The following is a 17,433-nucleotide window of genomic DNA, read 5'->3' on the forward strand; positions in this document are numbered from 1 at the left end:
TTGGAAAAGACTCACAGAGTTAATCTACACTAATCTTTAAGTACTCATTATTCTCCATTGAAAAAACAAAATGCATTACCAGAATTATTGTAGCATCCCCAAAGTGAAAAGAGTTTAAAGACCAACACCTAGTCTACCCTCCTCATTTTCCATGAGGAAACAGAGGACCGAAGCAACTAAGAGACTTACATGCCCAAAGCCACACAGTGAGTATACAGTAGGGCTTAAGATCAGAGTCTTTAGCCCCAAGGAAGGCTCATTGATTGCTGTACCATCTCACCCTGGATAACAGTATTTCAGGGGATTAATATGGTTCATCTTCCTGGAGTATCAGTTTTGCTCTAAGATTTAAAAGCAAGCAAGCAAACTAAATAGTTAATAATTTAAATCCTTTTTATATTAAAATGAACATGGCTATATTGTGGAGTAAAAATCATAGGGATTTAATAAATAAAACAGGAAACTTCAAAGAAATGTCCCTTTTTAGAAAAGAAGGCAGGGAGCAAGAAGAGGGTCTCAGTCTTTACTCCCAGGTGTCTTGGTTCAAATGCATTCTCTCTGCCTTTAGAGATTTTTCAGAGGGAAATTTTTTGAGACACTCTGGCATCTCTTAGGTGTATATGGACAATAGTGAACTACCAATTAATAGCATTGTTCATGATTATTCTGTTAAATGACACTGTGAGCTGCCAGAAACACGCTTTTTCCATTAATATATAATTTAAAATTGTCTAAATACATGTTAACAGATCCTATAATGGAATAGATTTAAATTTCTTCTCTGAGAAATTTGATTTTTTAAGCTAATTTCAATAGAAAATGTATCTGATTAGTTAGAAATGTGTTACTTGAATGAATGCATTTTGCTACAAAGGTTATCTTTGAAATGATGTGAATAATCTGTCTTATGCCCACAAGTACTGTGAATACTAACACTTCATTCTTAACTCATCTAGTTGTCATTAGGTGCAGCAGCTGATGCAATCTTCCATTAAGCAGTCTCAGAACTGTGGGTGGTCTTGGAAACTATACCATATGAACTGTAATACACAATAGAGTGAGATAGGGATTTTTTTTTCTGCTTTAATTTTGAATCTTGCAGTTCCTATTGGTTGAAATCGAGCAAAAGAATAAAGGGAACCTGATCTTAGCATCAATCTATATTGATGTAGAGCTCCTTATATACTTATTGATTAGAGAGTTTAAACTTAACTGCAGCCATTTCTTTTCTATTTGAGTTGTTTATTTACTTAACTAAAGGAACTGACATGACAGTGCTTGCAAACAGGGGCACTGTCAGCTGTTTACATTTTTAAAACCATACGCTAATAAAATAAACTAATGAAAGGAAAAATATAATACATTTTAACCATACTTTGCTTAAACCAGCACTGGGTAAGTTTTAGTGGGACATTTTGGAAGTGTAGCACACAATTGACATCAATACCAAATTGGCTGTGTTCATTGTGGGATTATTATAAAGGGAGTTATTCATCATGTTTGGAAACTTAACACCACTTTAAAAGGGCTGAAACTTAACAGTATTATATATATATATATTTATAGGTTTCTTTATAAAAGTAACTTAAAGTGCCTTAAATATAATAAGTGCTCAATAAATAGCTATTGATTTGATTTCCATGAGAAATGCAGTGCATTGGAAGCCCAGAATGGAAGGAAAATGCAAAGTACATTAGTAATAATTTTGCATTCACTAGGTGGAGATGGAAGCAAGTGGTATATATGGATTTAGCCACTGAAGAAAGAGAAATCTGCTCATAGATCTCTGAAATGAAAGCAATCATTTATTAGCTCAAGAGAAATATTCTTAAAAAATTATCTTTGTGTATATGCATTTAAAGAAAAAAATCTTTCCAAACAATTGGAATGACAAGCAAACTGTCTTTCATTTGTGGTAAATGAGCTACAAACGTATGCATTTACAATTTTTCTTCAATATTCAAATGAGAAATCTGCAACCACAAAGAAGTTGTCTTAAAAGTGCTACTTTTTTTTTTTTCTGGCATAGATGGTCCCCAGTCTTTTCCACTATAGTCTAGAGTCCTTAGTAAAGAAACCACAAGCTATTCTCTAGTACAGCATTTTAGCTCCCAACTTTAATTTTGGTTTTAGTCCAACAGGCAGATAGTTTAAAAAGTTTTCTGTCTCCCATCCTAGTTTGTTTCTTAAACTCTCTCAAATCTTAAAGGGATAAAATTTAAGTGCTGTTCATTTTGTACCTTCCATCTCTACCTGCAAAATTTTGTTTTTTAATGGTTTAGCACAGATACTTCAAAGTTCAACTGCTCTCCCTTCTTTTTCTTTTTCTAACCCCCCTCCGCCCACCCCCTTTTTCTTTTTTCTTTCTTTCTTCCTTCTTCCTCCTCCAGCTCCCTCTTGGGCCCCCTCTCCATCCCCCCTGTCCCCTTTGGAAGCCCCTGGGATGACACTGTTCATTGATGCATCTCCCTCATTAGCATTGCTGCAGCTTGGCTCAGAGGTTTCAGAGGCAATCCGTCATGAGAAAACTGAAGAATGTGCCCCATTTGCATGATTCTGTGCCAGAATGCAACTTTTTCTCAGCTGTTCTTTGTGTAATTTCCCCTTGAGCGTTCAACTTTCCCATGAAGTCCTAGAAATCATATTACGGATTTCCAACCCAATTGAAATGCTCTTCAGATTAGCTTTACATACTTGCTTCCTTCCCCCAACAACTTCATAGTTCTTCGTAAACAGAGCAAATTAGTACAAAAAAACAGGTTTCGCCTTTTATTGTTTGGAAATGTAGGAAACATTGAACGAATAATTTTGCTTTGAAAGTGCAGGGGTACATATTATATGTGCAAATGTATATTTATTACACATGTCCAAATGAGGCCACAGTGCTAATAAATACTTAGGCAATCTCTGCTTCCTAGTCACTTAGTGCCACTGAGAACCACATTCTGTAACCCACCGCAGAGAGACTCAGAGCAGAAACAGCAAAAAGCGGGATGAAGTACTTACTCACTGTTTAATAAAGAGAACTTCCCCCATAAGTCAAGGAAATCTGCTTTGCAGCTCTTGGATGAGCACATTTTAATAAATAATGAATTCATAGTAGCTAACTAACTGCTAATTAAATATGTATTCTCACAGTATTTTTTTCCTAGATAAAAAATTATTGTGACAACTACAACACTGGGACACACAACCTGTTACCAAGGTTTCCATTTTCCAGAAATTAAGATAATGTGCTATACACACATGATACCCCACATTCCAGAAGAGAAAATGCTCCATTCACATGTTCATCATATTGCATTTGAATTAACAACAGAAAACAATTTACGCACAGGCGCATACAATCTTTAGCCCTTTTCAATGACATGCTGTTCTTCTCAGTGTCATTATATACAAATCAATATAGAGTCTTTTCATTCCCTCTTGCCTTTTAGGGCACTTAGGAGTAAGAATAAACTACTTATTTTTTTATTATTTCCATTCTAAAAACTGTAGAATTAATATTTTTTGATTACCCTTTGACTTGGTTGGAGTGTATCCATTTGGGTAAAATAATGAAGATATTCTAAAAGTGCTTTAGTTATAACTACTTAAAATTTTAAATTAGAAGGAAAAAATGACTTTAGAATGGGAAGGCAGAAATATCGAACTTACTGAGTTCCAAACAGAATTAAAATGACTTAAAGATAATTCCCTGCACCAACAGAAGAAAATAAAGCTCTTAAAGTTCAAAAATTTGGTTGTTGGAGGAACGCTCACACAGTGATTAGAATTAGGTTGCAGAAGATTTCATTAATTATAGGTGACTGGTTTTCCCTCAGCAGACAGTTCAGGTCTCGCCGCCCCCCGCCCCCCCACCTCCCCCCCACCTCATCTCAAACTGTTGTCTAACCTTTCCCTTAATCCATCTCATCTTGAGCTGATGGGAACTGCTTTCATTCCACCTCTTGTGGAGGTAATGAAACAATCTTCTTATTCACTTGGTTCCTCTGAGCCGGTGACATGCAACAACAACAAAAAAAAGCAAGCACCCTGATTAATGGCTGCTAATTAGCAATGTTAATGACCAGGTGTCCGAGAGCATGGCCAGCTCCTCTCAGCATGGAGTGATGGCTCAATGAGGGCCCTGCAAATCCATTCCCAGTGACCCTTCCCCTCAGCTGCCAGTAATGAAGGCCGCTTGCTCGTTACTCCCGGGAGGGGCACAGGAGGAGACCCAGGCCTGGGACCCAAACCCTTGGCTGGGGTCTAGTGGATCTTCCATTAATTAAGGTTAGCGTTTCTGGCCCCCAAAAGCTCAAAGGTAAGGAAGTGAGGGGCAGGGAGATGAACTCAACCTCTCTTGTCTCGGGAGGCGATTCTTTTCTAAATGGAACCAGTAGTTAATTTGGGCTATCCACATGTATATCCATAATTTTGACTCTTTGTTAGCTATACATATCATCTTCTCTGGCTCTGTTATCATCCCGAGAGAGATCATTCACATGGGGGAAGCAAATCTCACACTAACTCTCAAATACAACTTTCTATCTGGGAGGTTTACGTTCTCTTTTTACCATTCAGGTTTACAGATGAGTGGCAGCAGAAACTCGGAGCACCTAGATCTGTGCTTAAAAAATTAGTTATCTTTTAAAAACTATTTTCCTGGTTAGGAGATGGGTTGAACATGCCAATGCTGTTAGCTCTCATGTAGGAGTAAGGGAATTATATTACTTAAAAAAAAAATAACACAAAAGCAAGCTTTTCCAAGAGCTTTCTAGAAAATCAGCTCCATAAAGACCTGAAAAATTATTTTACTAATTAGAGTTGGTTCCTTTTTTTAAATGCTGACCAGAAAATTGAAAAGTGACAAGACTGAAGTCTTTGCAGATAATTAACCATTAACGGTATTTGCCAGTTTGTGACAAGCCGATTCTCTGAGTTTACACATTTATTTTCTCTTCACTGGTGAATGGACTTGTACTTTCTCCAAGGAGGGGGTGGAGGGAATGATTCAGTTTGGAAGAAACAGACTAAAATGGAAAAAGGTATGCCATGTCATTGCTTTTGTTTTATCAGGCCACATATATATATAGCAGGCTTTTTATATCTATCATCTATCTATCTATCTATCTACCTAAAGTGAGGATAGCACCTTGGTTAATTTAGAAATCTCCCCCCGCCACCTTTAACAAAGTTTTTATTTGTTGAAATGTCTTATGTTTGATACCATTGTAATGAGTTTCTTTTGATGACATTGTGAAGAATGTAAAATTTATTTCAGTAGAATAAGTGCTATTGTGAAAATTACTGACTATTCATGGGTGATAAAATACCTAACAGCAGGGTTTAAAAACTCATGGTCACTAGGTTGCTGCTGGCCAGTAGGCCCAAATGAAATTTGACAAGAAAAACTTAAGAGCTTTATTCCAAGTGTGGACGAGGCCAAACAACATTACCTCATAAGCTACGAAAGGAGGCTGCCTAGACAGGAGGCTGGCTTCTTTGTCATTAGAGCCCACCTTCTGTTGCAGTAATATCTGATGTAGTTTTTTGGAAGGAGGGGTAAAACTTGTCTCTCTATGTAGAGAAGTTAGTAAACTCTTTCACTGTAGAAAATTTAGAAAACACTGAAAAGCACCAGCACACATACATTTGCATGCATTCACCCATGTACAGTACACACAATCCTAACCAGAGCTATCAATGGCCAACATGTTGCTATGTATTCTAGCCATCTTTTTCTTGCATAGTTACTTTCTGTTTTAACAAAATTGTGTTGTACTGCATGTGTTTTATAAACTACTTTTTAAATTAACAATCTAACATAAATCTATTGTGAAATATTCTTCTGCAGTGGTATATTATGACAGCTTCTACTGAGAGCCACAAGTCTCCATTAACCATTCATGGTTAATGCAGATTTCTAGAGTTATTATAGAGCCATATTACTGTGATGATCCCAGTGCTAAAGGGAAGGCCACAGGTACCATCCTGGCCAGTCCCTCCTACATAGAGGACATTGAAGATTTGTTGAGGATTGAGTTATATCCCTCCATTAGCTTAGATTCTCCATCTGTTTGTTCTCTCCACAGTCCTTAGAACAGAATAAGTGTACCAGTGGTGCACTATATCCAATTAATTAATTATTAGCAAAGAAGGGACAAAACTGTGTGAACATAAGCTTCATGAGAGCAGAGAACTTGTATATCTTCTCACCTATATATCTGCAGTGCCCAGAACCATACCTGGCATGTAATGGGTACTCAATACATATTTTTGAATGAATGAATGAACAGTTAAAAGGTAATTTGACTATATTCTAGTTTATTCACATATTAGATTCTGATGTGTTTTCTTTAGTGGCAGAGAGAATGATGAATTTTTAGTTAGTGTCCTGGAAGTAATCACAGGGCATAGCTCTTGAGGGAACTCTTCCCTCTTGCATGTCACCTGTGGTACTGGTAGAAATAAACATAAGCAGAGACACAGCTCTATTCTAGCCAGAATTCATGAAAACCCTGAGATCTATTGCTTGCTTACATGTGTCTAGTCCTACCTGATCCTCTATCTGGCTAAAACAATCTTGCCCCCCTCCAAAAAAGTTACACTTTTGAGCCTCAAGATCATTAATTTGGACTTGAAATTAACATGCATTCTAAATTAAATCTGGCATTATAAAGATTTAAATATTTTGTGTATCTCTTCTGTCCATTTTTAGGTTTATGAAACAAAGTCCATTTATAGACTGAATGTATTCTGGCCTGGAAAACGAATAAATAAGTTATCGATGGCAGGAGAATCAGTTGCATTTAGTGAGACTCAAAGTTAAAAAGTGTAGGGTTAAAAAAAAAAGGATAGTGCTTGTTAGTTGGATTTCTTTCCTTTTATAACTTAAAAAATACAAGTTATCCTAAGAAAATAACCAAGAAATAATAGAAAATAACCACCTTGCCTCAAAAGATGTTTTGCAGCAATTAGCAGAAGAAGCAGTCCTATCCTCTGTAAGACGCCCTTGTCTATTGTGTGCAGTAGGGATATCTGTTCCTTGACCCCTCTCACTCACCTACCTCTGGTGCTTTGTTCAGGCAGCAGGGGCAGAGCGGACCCCTTTGGTAAATTTAGCCTGTTGTAATAGCAAATGGAGAATGCTGTAATGTATTCACCCTTTCCTCCATCCATCCATCAATCGTTCTATTAATCAATCAATTGAAAAGCCTGTTTAAGAGTCTCTCTACAGCCCATTATCCACAGTGAGTCAAAGAAATGTGGCTCCTACACTTTGCGGCTTGTAGTTTTAGAGAAAACAACAATGGAGCTAGGAACAGAGGATAAATAGACAACAGGTAAAACACTGAGCAAGTGTGTGAAATGAAAAGAATGAATAATATTAACATTGTCAATCAATTAACAGGTGTTTCTGGTGTGCTAATTACATGTTCATCACTGGGCTTGGGTGCTCTACAAGTGAAGTGGCTAAGGATCAGGAAGACTTCTTACAAATCACAGTTTTAAGTAATGAGAAACTAAAGAGGTTTACTTTCTATTCTGTTTAAGACTTTGTGCAGGCAAGTGTATGGGGGATGGAGGGTGTGCGTTCTCTTTTTGGCACTTGCTGAAAGTAATAGAAAGGCTATGATAGGAGGGGGAGGATGTGATGATTTAGAATGTTGAATTTATTAATTTTAAAATCAAGCATTGCAAGATTGAAATGGGCCTGAAAAATAGTTTTTTTCAGTTCTTTGCATTCAATGTTTAATTCTGTCTAAAACATTGAGGCCTGCTTAGAGGTGCGTTTGTGTAGTAGAGGAATGAGATGATGGTCAAGCTGGTATGAGATGAGCCAGTCAAGGGGTGCAGATGGAAACAAGGGAAGTGAGGTCTACTTGGATGTAATTATGACCCAGAAGAGGTTTTAGAAGCCATTCACAAGGGTCTTGTTTCTTATTTGCAATAAGTCTTAGAGGAGAAAAGGGTTAATGTAGTCAAAATCCATAGTGGAGAACTCTTTGTGACAATGATAAAAGGCTGTTCAGTGAGGAAGAAATTGTGGTAAGGCAGGCAAGTGATGCCCAAGGCCTATATTATGGATGTCTTGTTCCTCTAATTTCATGCATCAGGGAAAAATCAAATCCTTATTACCTGACCTTTACTTATTTGAGACCTAGGAGTACTAAATCCTAAATCTTCATCAAAGTTTGCTGAAATTGGTATCCTGGCTTAATATATGATTATTTCATTTTTGAAATCTGGGTAAAAATTTAAGTACATACTTTCGGATAGACTGGGCTAACTGCGGACGCTCAATGGAATGATTATAATAGCATTTTCAAATATCGAAGGAGGGAAGAAGACATCTTTTTTGACTGTCCATCCTATGGTAGTTATTGTGCTAAGCCCTCTAAAAATTGTCTAATTAATCCTTATAATCTTCAAAAATAAAGTCGTATTATCCCCATGTTACAGACACCAAGGCTTGACAAATCAAGTATCTAGATCCCGATCCCACAGTCACTGAGTGATGAGGAGTTGGGTCCTTATGACACCAAGCCATTGCTTTTGCCATAGCACCACACTGTGTCACATAATTTAGACTTTTTATTTGTTTGCTTGTTTTGGTTCTCTTCCCTTTAGATATATAGTAACCCAGAGTTGGATGAAATCAATATTTCTCATCAGTGCATTCCTCCTCGCCACAACTTATCTGGCGTATAAGTTATAATGGTTGAGTAGATATGTAGTCTTTCCTATTTTTGGATTACAATCAGGATACATTAGTTTTATGAAGCAACGGATGTCTAGAAAATCATAATGCTCAGGACCTCGTAAGGAGCCAACTTGACTAAAATCTTTAAAGCATCAGATAAAAGGTTTGATAGGAAAAGTTTTTCTTACCAGAGAGGACAACCTTAGAAAAGGGCTGAGGCTTCTGACAAAGTATCTTGGACCCCATCCTGTTATTCTGAAGTCACGTCCCAATTTTAGGAATGCTAATACCGCAATCTGGACTTCCAAAGTTCTTCGTAATAGAGACAGGGTTGCGATTTTCTGCTCGTATTTGCCCTGAGGTTGTGTATTCCATACCCTGATGACCATGTCCTTGAAGGTGCTGAAAGAGACTGTGCTTTTATTTCTGTGGTACATGAAAATTTCTTCTACCACCTTATAGAAATGTAATTGTGAGGAGTTTTCAATATAACGAAGTTCTCCTGGGAGCCCTCAACTATTTGAGATGAGTTTTTTTTTTTCTTTTTGATGATGAAAATATTGATGCCAGATCACAAGATTATTGGCACATTGGCCCACAGTGATTACTTTTGGACAGAGGCAACAAGAGGCAACCTGGAATGTGGCCACCATCCAGGGGAATATGTATAAATGGGCTCTCCATGACCACAGCCTGCTGGAATTCTATGAGTGTGAGAGGGTCCTGAGGATTCTCTTAGTTTCATACCTTTTGAGAGATGCTCAGGCACTTTCAGGGGTCTCTGTCAAAACAAAACATCATATTTTTACTCAAGATTAACAGTTACAATGGAGCAAGTGAGCACATTGAGCGGCTGGTGTTTTTCATTTTGAAGTCTGAAAAGAGCTAAAAGGTTCTCTCTGCTTTGTGCCTGGTCCTGTTAAGAGTTGTTCCAAATCATACCAATCTAAAGGAGGGCAGATAATCAGAAAAACTAATATTTATAGACTGTATTACACCAAGCCCTTTACAAATACTATTACATTTATTTTAGTTGATAGATATTACTCTTCTATTTTATATATTGAGAAATTGAATCTCTAGGAGATTAAATGTCATAGAGGTAGGAAGTGTCAAGAACATGCATTCAATTCTAGGTGTGATTCCAAAATGGTTCATAATGGTACTGTCCAACATGGTAACCCTATTAGCCATATGGTTCTTTTAACTCAATTTCAAATTAAATATAATTAAATATTCAGTTCCTTAGTCAAACTAGCCACATTTCAAATGCTCATTAGCTGTATGGGGCTAGTAACTACTGTATTAGACAGGGCAGATATACAATGTTTCCATCATCAAAGAAACTTCTATTGGACAGTATCTGTCAGTAATTAAGTTGAGAATTTTCCTTGACATAAGTATTCATGGAAAATAACAGTAATAAAACCTCTACTTTAATGGAGAATGGTGGGGGTAAAGGGGAAGATAGAATATGAGATTTTATATTTTGAAGACCTTATATACTTGGATGATTTTTAATGAGGAGAGCAGTTTAATTGTAGATATGTTTCTGTAGTATAAACTAAACTAATAGTAGTAATAATATCAATTGTCTAATACTTCTTATGTGGTAGGTACTATTCTAAATTTGTTTCATATATAAACTCATTTAATCCTCAAAACAATCCTACAAAGTAGATGCCATTATTATCTCCACTTTGTGGATGATGAAACTGAGGCACAGTGAGGTTAAGCAATTTTCTAAGATTATCAGATAAGGAAAAATAGAACCAAGATTTCAACCATAGCCTGGCTTCAGATAGTGAGTGTCTAATCATTATTCTATACAAGAATATTTTATAGGATTACTTAGGAGAGAGTTGTGAGAGTAAATTGCTAATTAGAAATGAAGGCACAAAAAGCAATACATTGTTCTTTTAAAAAAGACAGCCTGAGTTGGTGGGAATGTAAACTGATACAGCCACTATGGAGAACAGTATGGAGGTTCCTCAAAAAACTAAAAATAGAACTACCACATGACCCAGCAATCCCACTTCTGGGCATATACCCAGAGAAAACCATAATTCAAAAAGGCACATGCACCTCAATGTTCATTGCAGCACTATTTACAATAGCCAGATCATGGAAGCAACCTAAATGTCCATCTAAAGAGGAATGGATAAAGAAGATGTGCTACATATAGACAGTGGACTATTACTCAGCCATAAAAAGGAACAAAATTGTGCCATTTGCAGAGATGTAGATGGACCTAGAGACTATCGTACAGTGTGAAGTAAGTCAGAAAGAGAAAACAAATATCGTATAATATTGCTTATATGTGAAATCTAGAGAAATGATACAGATGAATTTATTTGCAAAGCAGAAATAGGGACACAGACGTAGAGAACAAAGATATGGATACCAAGGGGGAGAGGAGGGGTGGGATGAATTGGGAGATTGGGATTGACATATATACACTACTATGTATAAAATAGATAACTAATGAGAACCTACTGTATAGCACAGGGAACTCGACTCAATACTCTGTGGTCACCTAAGTGGGAAGGAAATCCAAAAAAGGGGGCCTATATGTATATATTATAGCTGATTCACTTCATTGTACAGCAGAAACTCAACGCAACATTGTAAAGCAACTACACTCCAATAAAACTTTTAAAAAAAGAACAGCCTGAACAAAGCAGTACTTCCTTTTGTGTGCTGTATGTGTGTGTATGTGAAATAAATATTACATGTGTATAAATATGTATAAATATTACATGTGTATATACACACACACATGTAAATTTCTACCTTTATGAAGCCAACAAGTCATATGTAGTGTTGTTCATGGCAAGTAGATGAGTGAGAAAGGAGAGGCTATTATAATTGGAGAATAGCAAATACTATATAATTAACTCCTGGTAAAATTTATTTCCTTACCTGCTTCAACAACAGGTAGAAGAGAGAAACAATGGTTAAGAGCAAACCCCAAATGGGCTAACCTTAATATTTTTGTAAACTAGGTTTACAAAGTTTGCAAAGTAGGTTTAAAAGTTCTTTACGTGTTTCAGAAAAATTCTGGAATGAGGGCTTCAGCTTTGACTTGGAGTACATAAATCAAATTCCTGTTGCCTCGTGTATAATTTGTGCACTTGAAAGCTTTAAATTATTTCATAATCTGTGAATCTAATGCATTCCCAAATGGTGTTCTTTTACCTCCCATCTCAGTTAACCTCACGGAAGACAGTAGTGGTCCAGAACAAGGACCTTGTCCATATTGGGGCCATTGCCATTTCATGCATTGAGTGGTTCTATTGGTATCTTACTGGTTGGGTGTTTCAGTCTTGAACACATTGCTATGATGACCATATCTAAAAATTCCCTTACCTTTGTGGTGGTTATAATCTTACCTGTCTACCCATCAGGATGCCCACTATAAACACATATTTGTAAACCAAATGTAAATTCTTCAATACAGAGTAATATGGAACAGAGAATGTTTCATAATTATTCAGACCAATATCCATTTTCTTCAAAAATATATAGTAAAATACACTGAATATTATATATAGGAATGTGGCAATTTGATTTTTTTCTGTTTGAGCCATAATTTCAGTGTTGGAAAAGACTTAGAGGTCATCTACCCCACTGCTCTTAGAACTTTTGGTGGACTCACCCAACACCACATAGAGCCTGGCAGAGCTAAGCCTTGAATCTTAGTTCTCTCTCTCCAGGAGCCATCAACCAGCCAACGCTTACCACGTTTTGTTCACTTTTTGACCTGATCTTGGGTGCACCAAATCTCGATTTAATAAACATTTAAACCATTTGAGAAATAGATTATCTTGCTTTGCTTGGCTACTGTAATCAAATATGTACTAAGTCTCTTGTGTATATCATCCATGTAGTACTATGAATATCTGAAACCACAGAGCTAGAAGGAACCTTAGCGATTATCTAGTTCAGTTTCCTTGGGTTTCAGATGGAGAAAATGAGAAGTTAATAGACTGGTTCAAGGCCCCCCAGCTAGTCAACAGCAGATTTGAGTTCCTATTCTAGATGGCCTAACCTCAAGTCTGGTCCTCTTATTCTGTATTATTTCCAGTGCAGTGTACGTCTCCGAGGGGAGACGTCAAGTGTTCAAACAAGAATCCAAACATTGCCAAGGCCCAGTGACTCTTGTTCTGGTTACCTTATGGGTGATTGGGACAGTGACAAAGAGCAAATATTTGCCAAAGAATCATGAATAAGCTCAGCTTGGAATAAACTTTGATATGTAAATGACAGGGGTGGTTGTAAACAATGAAAAAAAATTTTCTTTCTTTAAAAAATTTTAAAATCAGTTATAAAACACATGGGGTCAGGCAAACCATTTAAAAAATTGGCATTCTCCACAATGTCTCATTGCTTTTGGAGTATTGCATTGGAATTGGAGCTTTGATAATGTCTATGAAGAATAAAGGCAAGAGGAAAGAGGGCTGCAGACAAATGAAAACCTTGGCTGTGTCCTGAGAGTTTTAGGTAATCCAGGCTCATAATTTGATTTGAGAAGAGCTACTCCAGGCTATTGTGTAATTATAGAAGCATTCACTCAGCTGGCTCCTGTTGACTTCATCACGTTCTACTTCATTGCCCTTTATGCTAAAGCCCCTGTTGATGAGAGGGCGGAAACAGTAAGTACAAATAAAGCAATTAGCAGGTGGGAATGCTACCACTGTTTAAGGATAACATCCAATCTTTATTGGTACTTATTAAGTAGAAGTCTAGAGCTTAGAGATAAAGGGAAATATTGCAAACCACAAAATGAGGAGTGTGGGAACAAAAGGAGAATAAAGGAAAAATTAGACCAATGTATCTATTTTATATTCTACAAATCTAATCACAAAGGCTAGTTTTAAAAATAATATCAAACCTCCAATTTATTTATAATATAGTGAGTTACATTCTTATGTAAAGTTCATGCTTCTTCTTTTATTATGTGGATTAACTTGACAAATATTTTTTAACAGTTAACTGTGTTCAAATGAGAGGAGGGTTTTGAGTTTGGTTGTAGTTAAACCCTCCAGCAGGGGGAGTTAAGATAATTAGCAAACCTCTTCGACAGGGTCCTGACATCCAGAGCACAGATTCACAGGCACTACTGGCAGAGCTGAAAATGCCCCCTGTAGACAAGGAATATAATGGGCAAAAGGAGGAAAGCAAGAACACTTGAAATCCTAGGACAGGATGTTGAAGGTGGACAAGAAAACTAGGGTACAGGCTTTCTCCCGCCCTCCATTTGCAGAGTAAGCCGTGTACTCTTGTCCTCTGTTTAATTATCTGAAAATAGGGATAATAAATATCTATCCATCCAGAATGCTATAATTCTCATTTCTCAGTGAATAGCATTGCTCTTCTTGCTCCAGCCTTATTTTGAGTGTCTTGAGTAGGAAAGTGGAGTATAAATAATTGTTATTCATTGTCATTCATCTCAGAGCAGCACAAGATTTGGGACATGGAAAAGATTCGTGCATCCTCTCCAGACTAGGAATCGTAATATTTCAGATATGTGGCAAATGGCAGTGCTTTTGGTCCTTGAATGTCTTATCCATTAACGCTCTGCTGGCAACTTCAGCTACTTACACTGGACATAGCTTCCTATTTAAATAGCAGATTTCCAGCTAGTCAACTTAAAAAGTAAGGAAGTTTGCAGAAAAATCGATGTTCTTTTCCTTTACCATAGATAGTGATGGGAGGGTACTGTGGACAGAAATTTGTGCAGATATCCAGAAAGACAAAGTTTTTATAGTGCAGTTGCTTGTTTAATAGGTTAGCAATTGATATTGCAAGGTTAAATCTTTATCCTCATCCTAGGAAAACTATAGTTTCTGTTAGGGCATATTTTTAGCTTTCACTGTTATACAGTCTTCCTCTTTTTCATCCTTCCATCACTTAGTAGCCACCTGAGGCAGAACCAGAGGGTCAAAAGTAGAATCTCTTGGGTGATAATACTGAGATGCATGCTTATTTCACCCTCTGACAGAAACCCCAGGACTTGAATAGGACAAGACAGTATTTCAGTCAGACTAACTGTCTAAAAATTATCCTCACCAGGTCTTCCCAAGCATTATTCAAAAGGAGGTGTGATCATGTAGGCAAAGCAAGGAAAGATAACTTCCAGAAGCTGCAAAATATTGAGCACTTTGCATTAGCATCTTTGTTACCTTTGGTAGTGCTAGTAAATATAGAAATATGCATATCGTTAATTGTCTTTTGACAAGTATACATTGTATATTTAAAATGTTTCATTCAAGTATCACCATTGTGCTTATAAACTTATTGGCATCTGCATCTTGGATGCCCCCAAATATTAAAATACCCACAAGACAAATATTAAGCCATAATTTCATAAATGTATACAATTTCCACCTGCATTCTCTCTTGTCATCATTATTGTCTTCACAATTGCCACTGTTCCTTGAATTTGTTGTGGTGCTTCATATTTTTTTAAAATTAAAAAAATTTTTTAATTAATTTTTTGCTTCATATTTTTGAAGGCATTTCCATAGTCATGAACTCACTTAATTCTTCTGAACAACCTTGTGAATTTGGCAGGTGAGATAATATCATGATTCTACAGATAAGGAAACAGACACAGAGATGTTCTGTGCCACTCAGGGTGGCACAGTTTGGAATAGTATCCAAGTTTCTAGGTCAGTGAACTCCATCTGTTGTTAGTTTAAAGATACAAGTGCAAGAAACTGGAAGTCCTTTTCAGCAATTATTCAGCCATTGGAAATTATCATTTTTTTTTGTCGAAAGATGAATAGAGCAAAAGATTCATGCATCCTCTCGAGACTGGGAATATTGGTATTTTAGAAATGCGGCAAATGGCAGAACAGAATACAAAGAGTATGATTCATCTTTTCACCCCTCCCCATTCTCACCACCACATTTTTCTTGTTGAGTCAGGTTAAAAAATAAAGTAATGGTCAAATCTGGATGGTTGCAGTTGGGCTCAAAGACTTGTGATACTCACTGCTTAAACCTATAAGCAGGGCTTCAAAGCAACCACTGGCAGTGCCTCTTTTCTGTAAAACCTCATCTTCCTCCAAAAAATAAGAACTCAGTTGTACTTATAGGGCGGCTCTTAGGAATTTTCTGCTTTGGCAAATCCATAGGCACACCATTTGTGTTGTCCAGTTCATCTCCTACATCCCATTCTCCTAATAAATTCCTTTTCCTCTACATAGTGAAATGAACTTCACTGTTGATCAGTTCAATTTATTTATTTATTTTTTGTGGTACGCAGGCCTCTCACTGTTGTGGCCTCTCCTGTTGCAGCGCACAGGCTCCGGACGCGCAGGTTCAGCGGCCATGGCTCACGGGCCCAGCCACTCCGTGGCATGTGGGATCTTCCCGGACCGGGGCATGAACCCGTGTCCCCTGCATCGGCAGGGGGACTCTCAACCACTGCGCCACCAGGGAAGCCCTCAATTTATATTTGATGAAAAATTTTCTGAGAACATACCCATCCACAGTTTGAAGGGCTGAACAAAGTGCCTGTTTTTAAAACAGTTATTTCAGTCTCTAGTGTTCGTAAAGGTACAGGGCAGTTAAAAAGAAGAGTAAAGACTGAAGATTTGTGCTAATGAAGGAAAGTAACCAGGATACCCACAATGTACCTCATACATAGGTTCTCCAGCTCACAGTGACCCACCTGGATGCCTTTTAGGGTTTCTTTCCTTCTTGATGGTAGCCTGAGGCCCCTTTGGGCCTGGCCTGAGGAAGCCTAAATGTATTATCTCCTTAACAGATAATCTGTAGTGGACCACAAATGATGATTGATGCTTCTGTGTTGCCTGGAGCCTCTGCACCTGATGCCATTTGAAACTGCTACAGGAAACACTGGGCATCCTATTCCAGGGTGTCCTTAGAGCCAGTGACAGATTCCTCTTGCTCGCTCAAAAGGCACACTTCCTGATGTTTTCGGTGGTCTGTCCAATGCCCAGATTTGAAAATGTTTAAAGGGAGAATAAAGAACATTTAAAAATTCATAAGTAAAATACTTTAGAGTTGATAGAACTTGGTGTTGATAGCATAATGTGGAAATAGAATGATTCTCTATTTACTGTGAGCATTTGGTGGCAAGCAGACCTGATGGGGGGATAATTTTTTCTTTTTTAACATCTTTATTGGAGTTTAATTGCTTTACCATGATGTTTTAGTTTCTGCTTTATAACAAAGTGAATCGGCTTTACATATACATACATCCCCGTATCTCCTCCCTCTTGCATCTCCCTCCCACCCTCCCTATCCCACCCCTTTAGATGGTCAAAAAGCAGCAAGCTAATCTCCCTGTGCTATGCGGCTGCTTCCCGCTAGCTATGTTTTACATTGGGTAGTATATATAAGTCCATGCAACTCTCTCACTTCATCCCTGTTTACCCTACCCTGTCCCTGTATCCTCAAGTCCATTCTCTACATCTGCGTCTTTGTTTCTGTCCTGCCCATAGGTTTTTCAGAACCATTTTTTTTTTTTTAGATTTCATATATATGTCTTAGCACACGGTATTTGTTTTTCTCTTTCTGACTTACTTCACTCTGTATGAGACTCTAGGTCCATCCACCTCACTACAAATAACTCAATTTTGTTTCTTTTTATGACTGAGTAATATTCCATTGTATATATGTGTCACATCTTCTTTATCCATTTATCTGTCGATGGACACTTAGGTTGCTTCCATGTCCTGGCTATTGTAAATAGAGCTGCAATGAACATT

Source organism: Mesoplodon mirus (assembly GCF_964341445.2).
Source record: "Mesoplodon mirus genome assembly, chromosome: 6".
NCBI classification, from domain to species: domain Eukaryota; kingdom Metazoa; phylum Chordata; class Mammalia; order Artiodactyla; family Ziphiidae; genus Mesoplodon; species Mesoplodon mirus.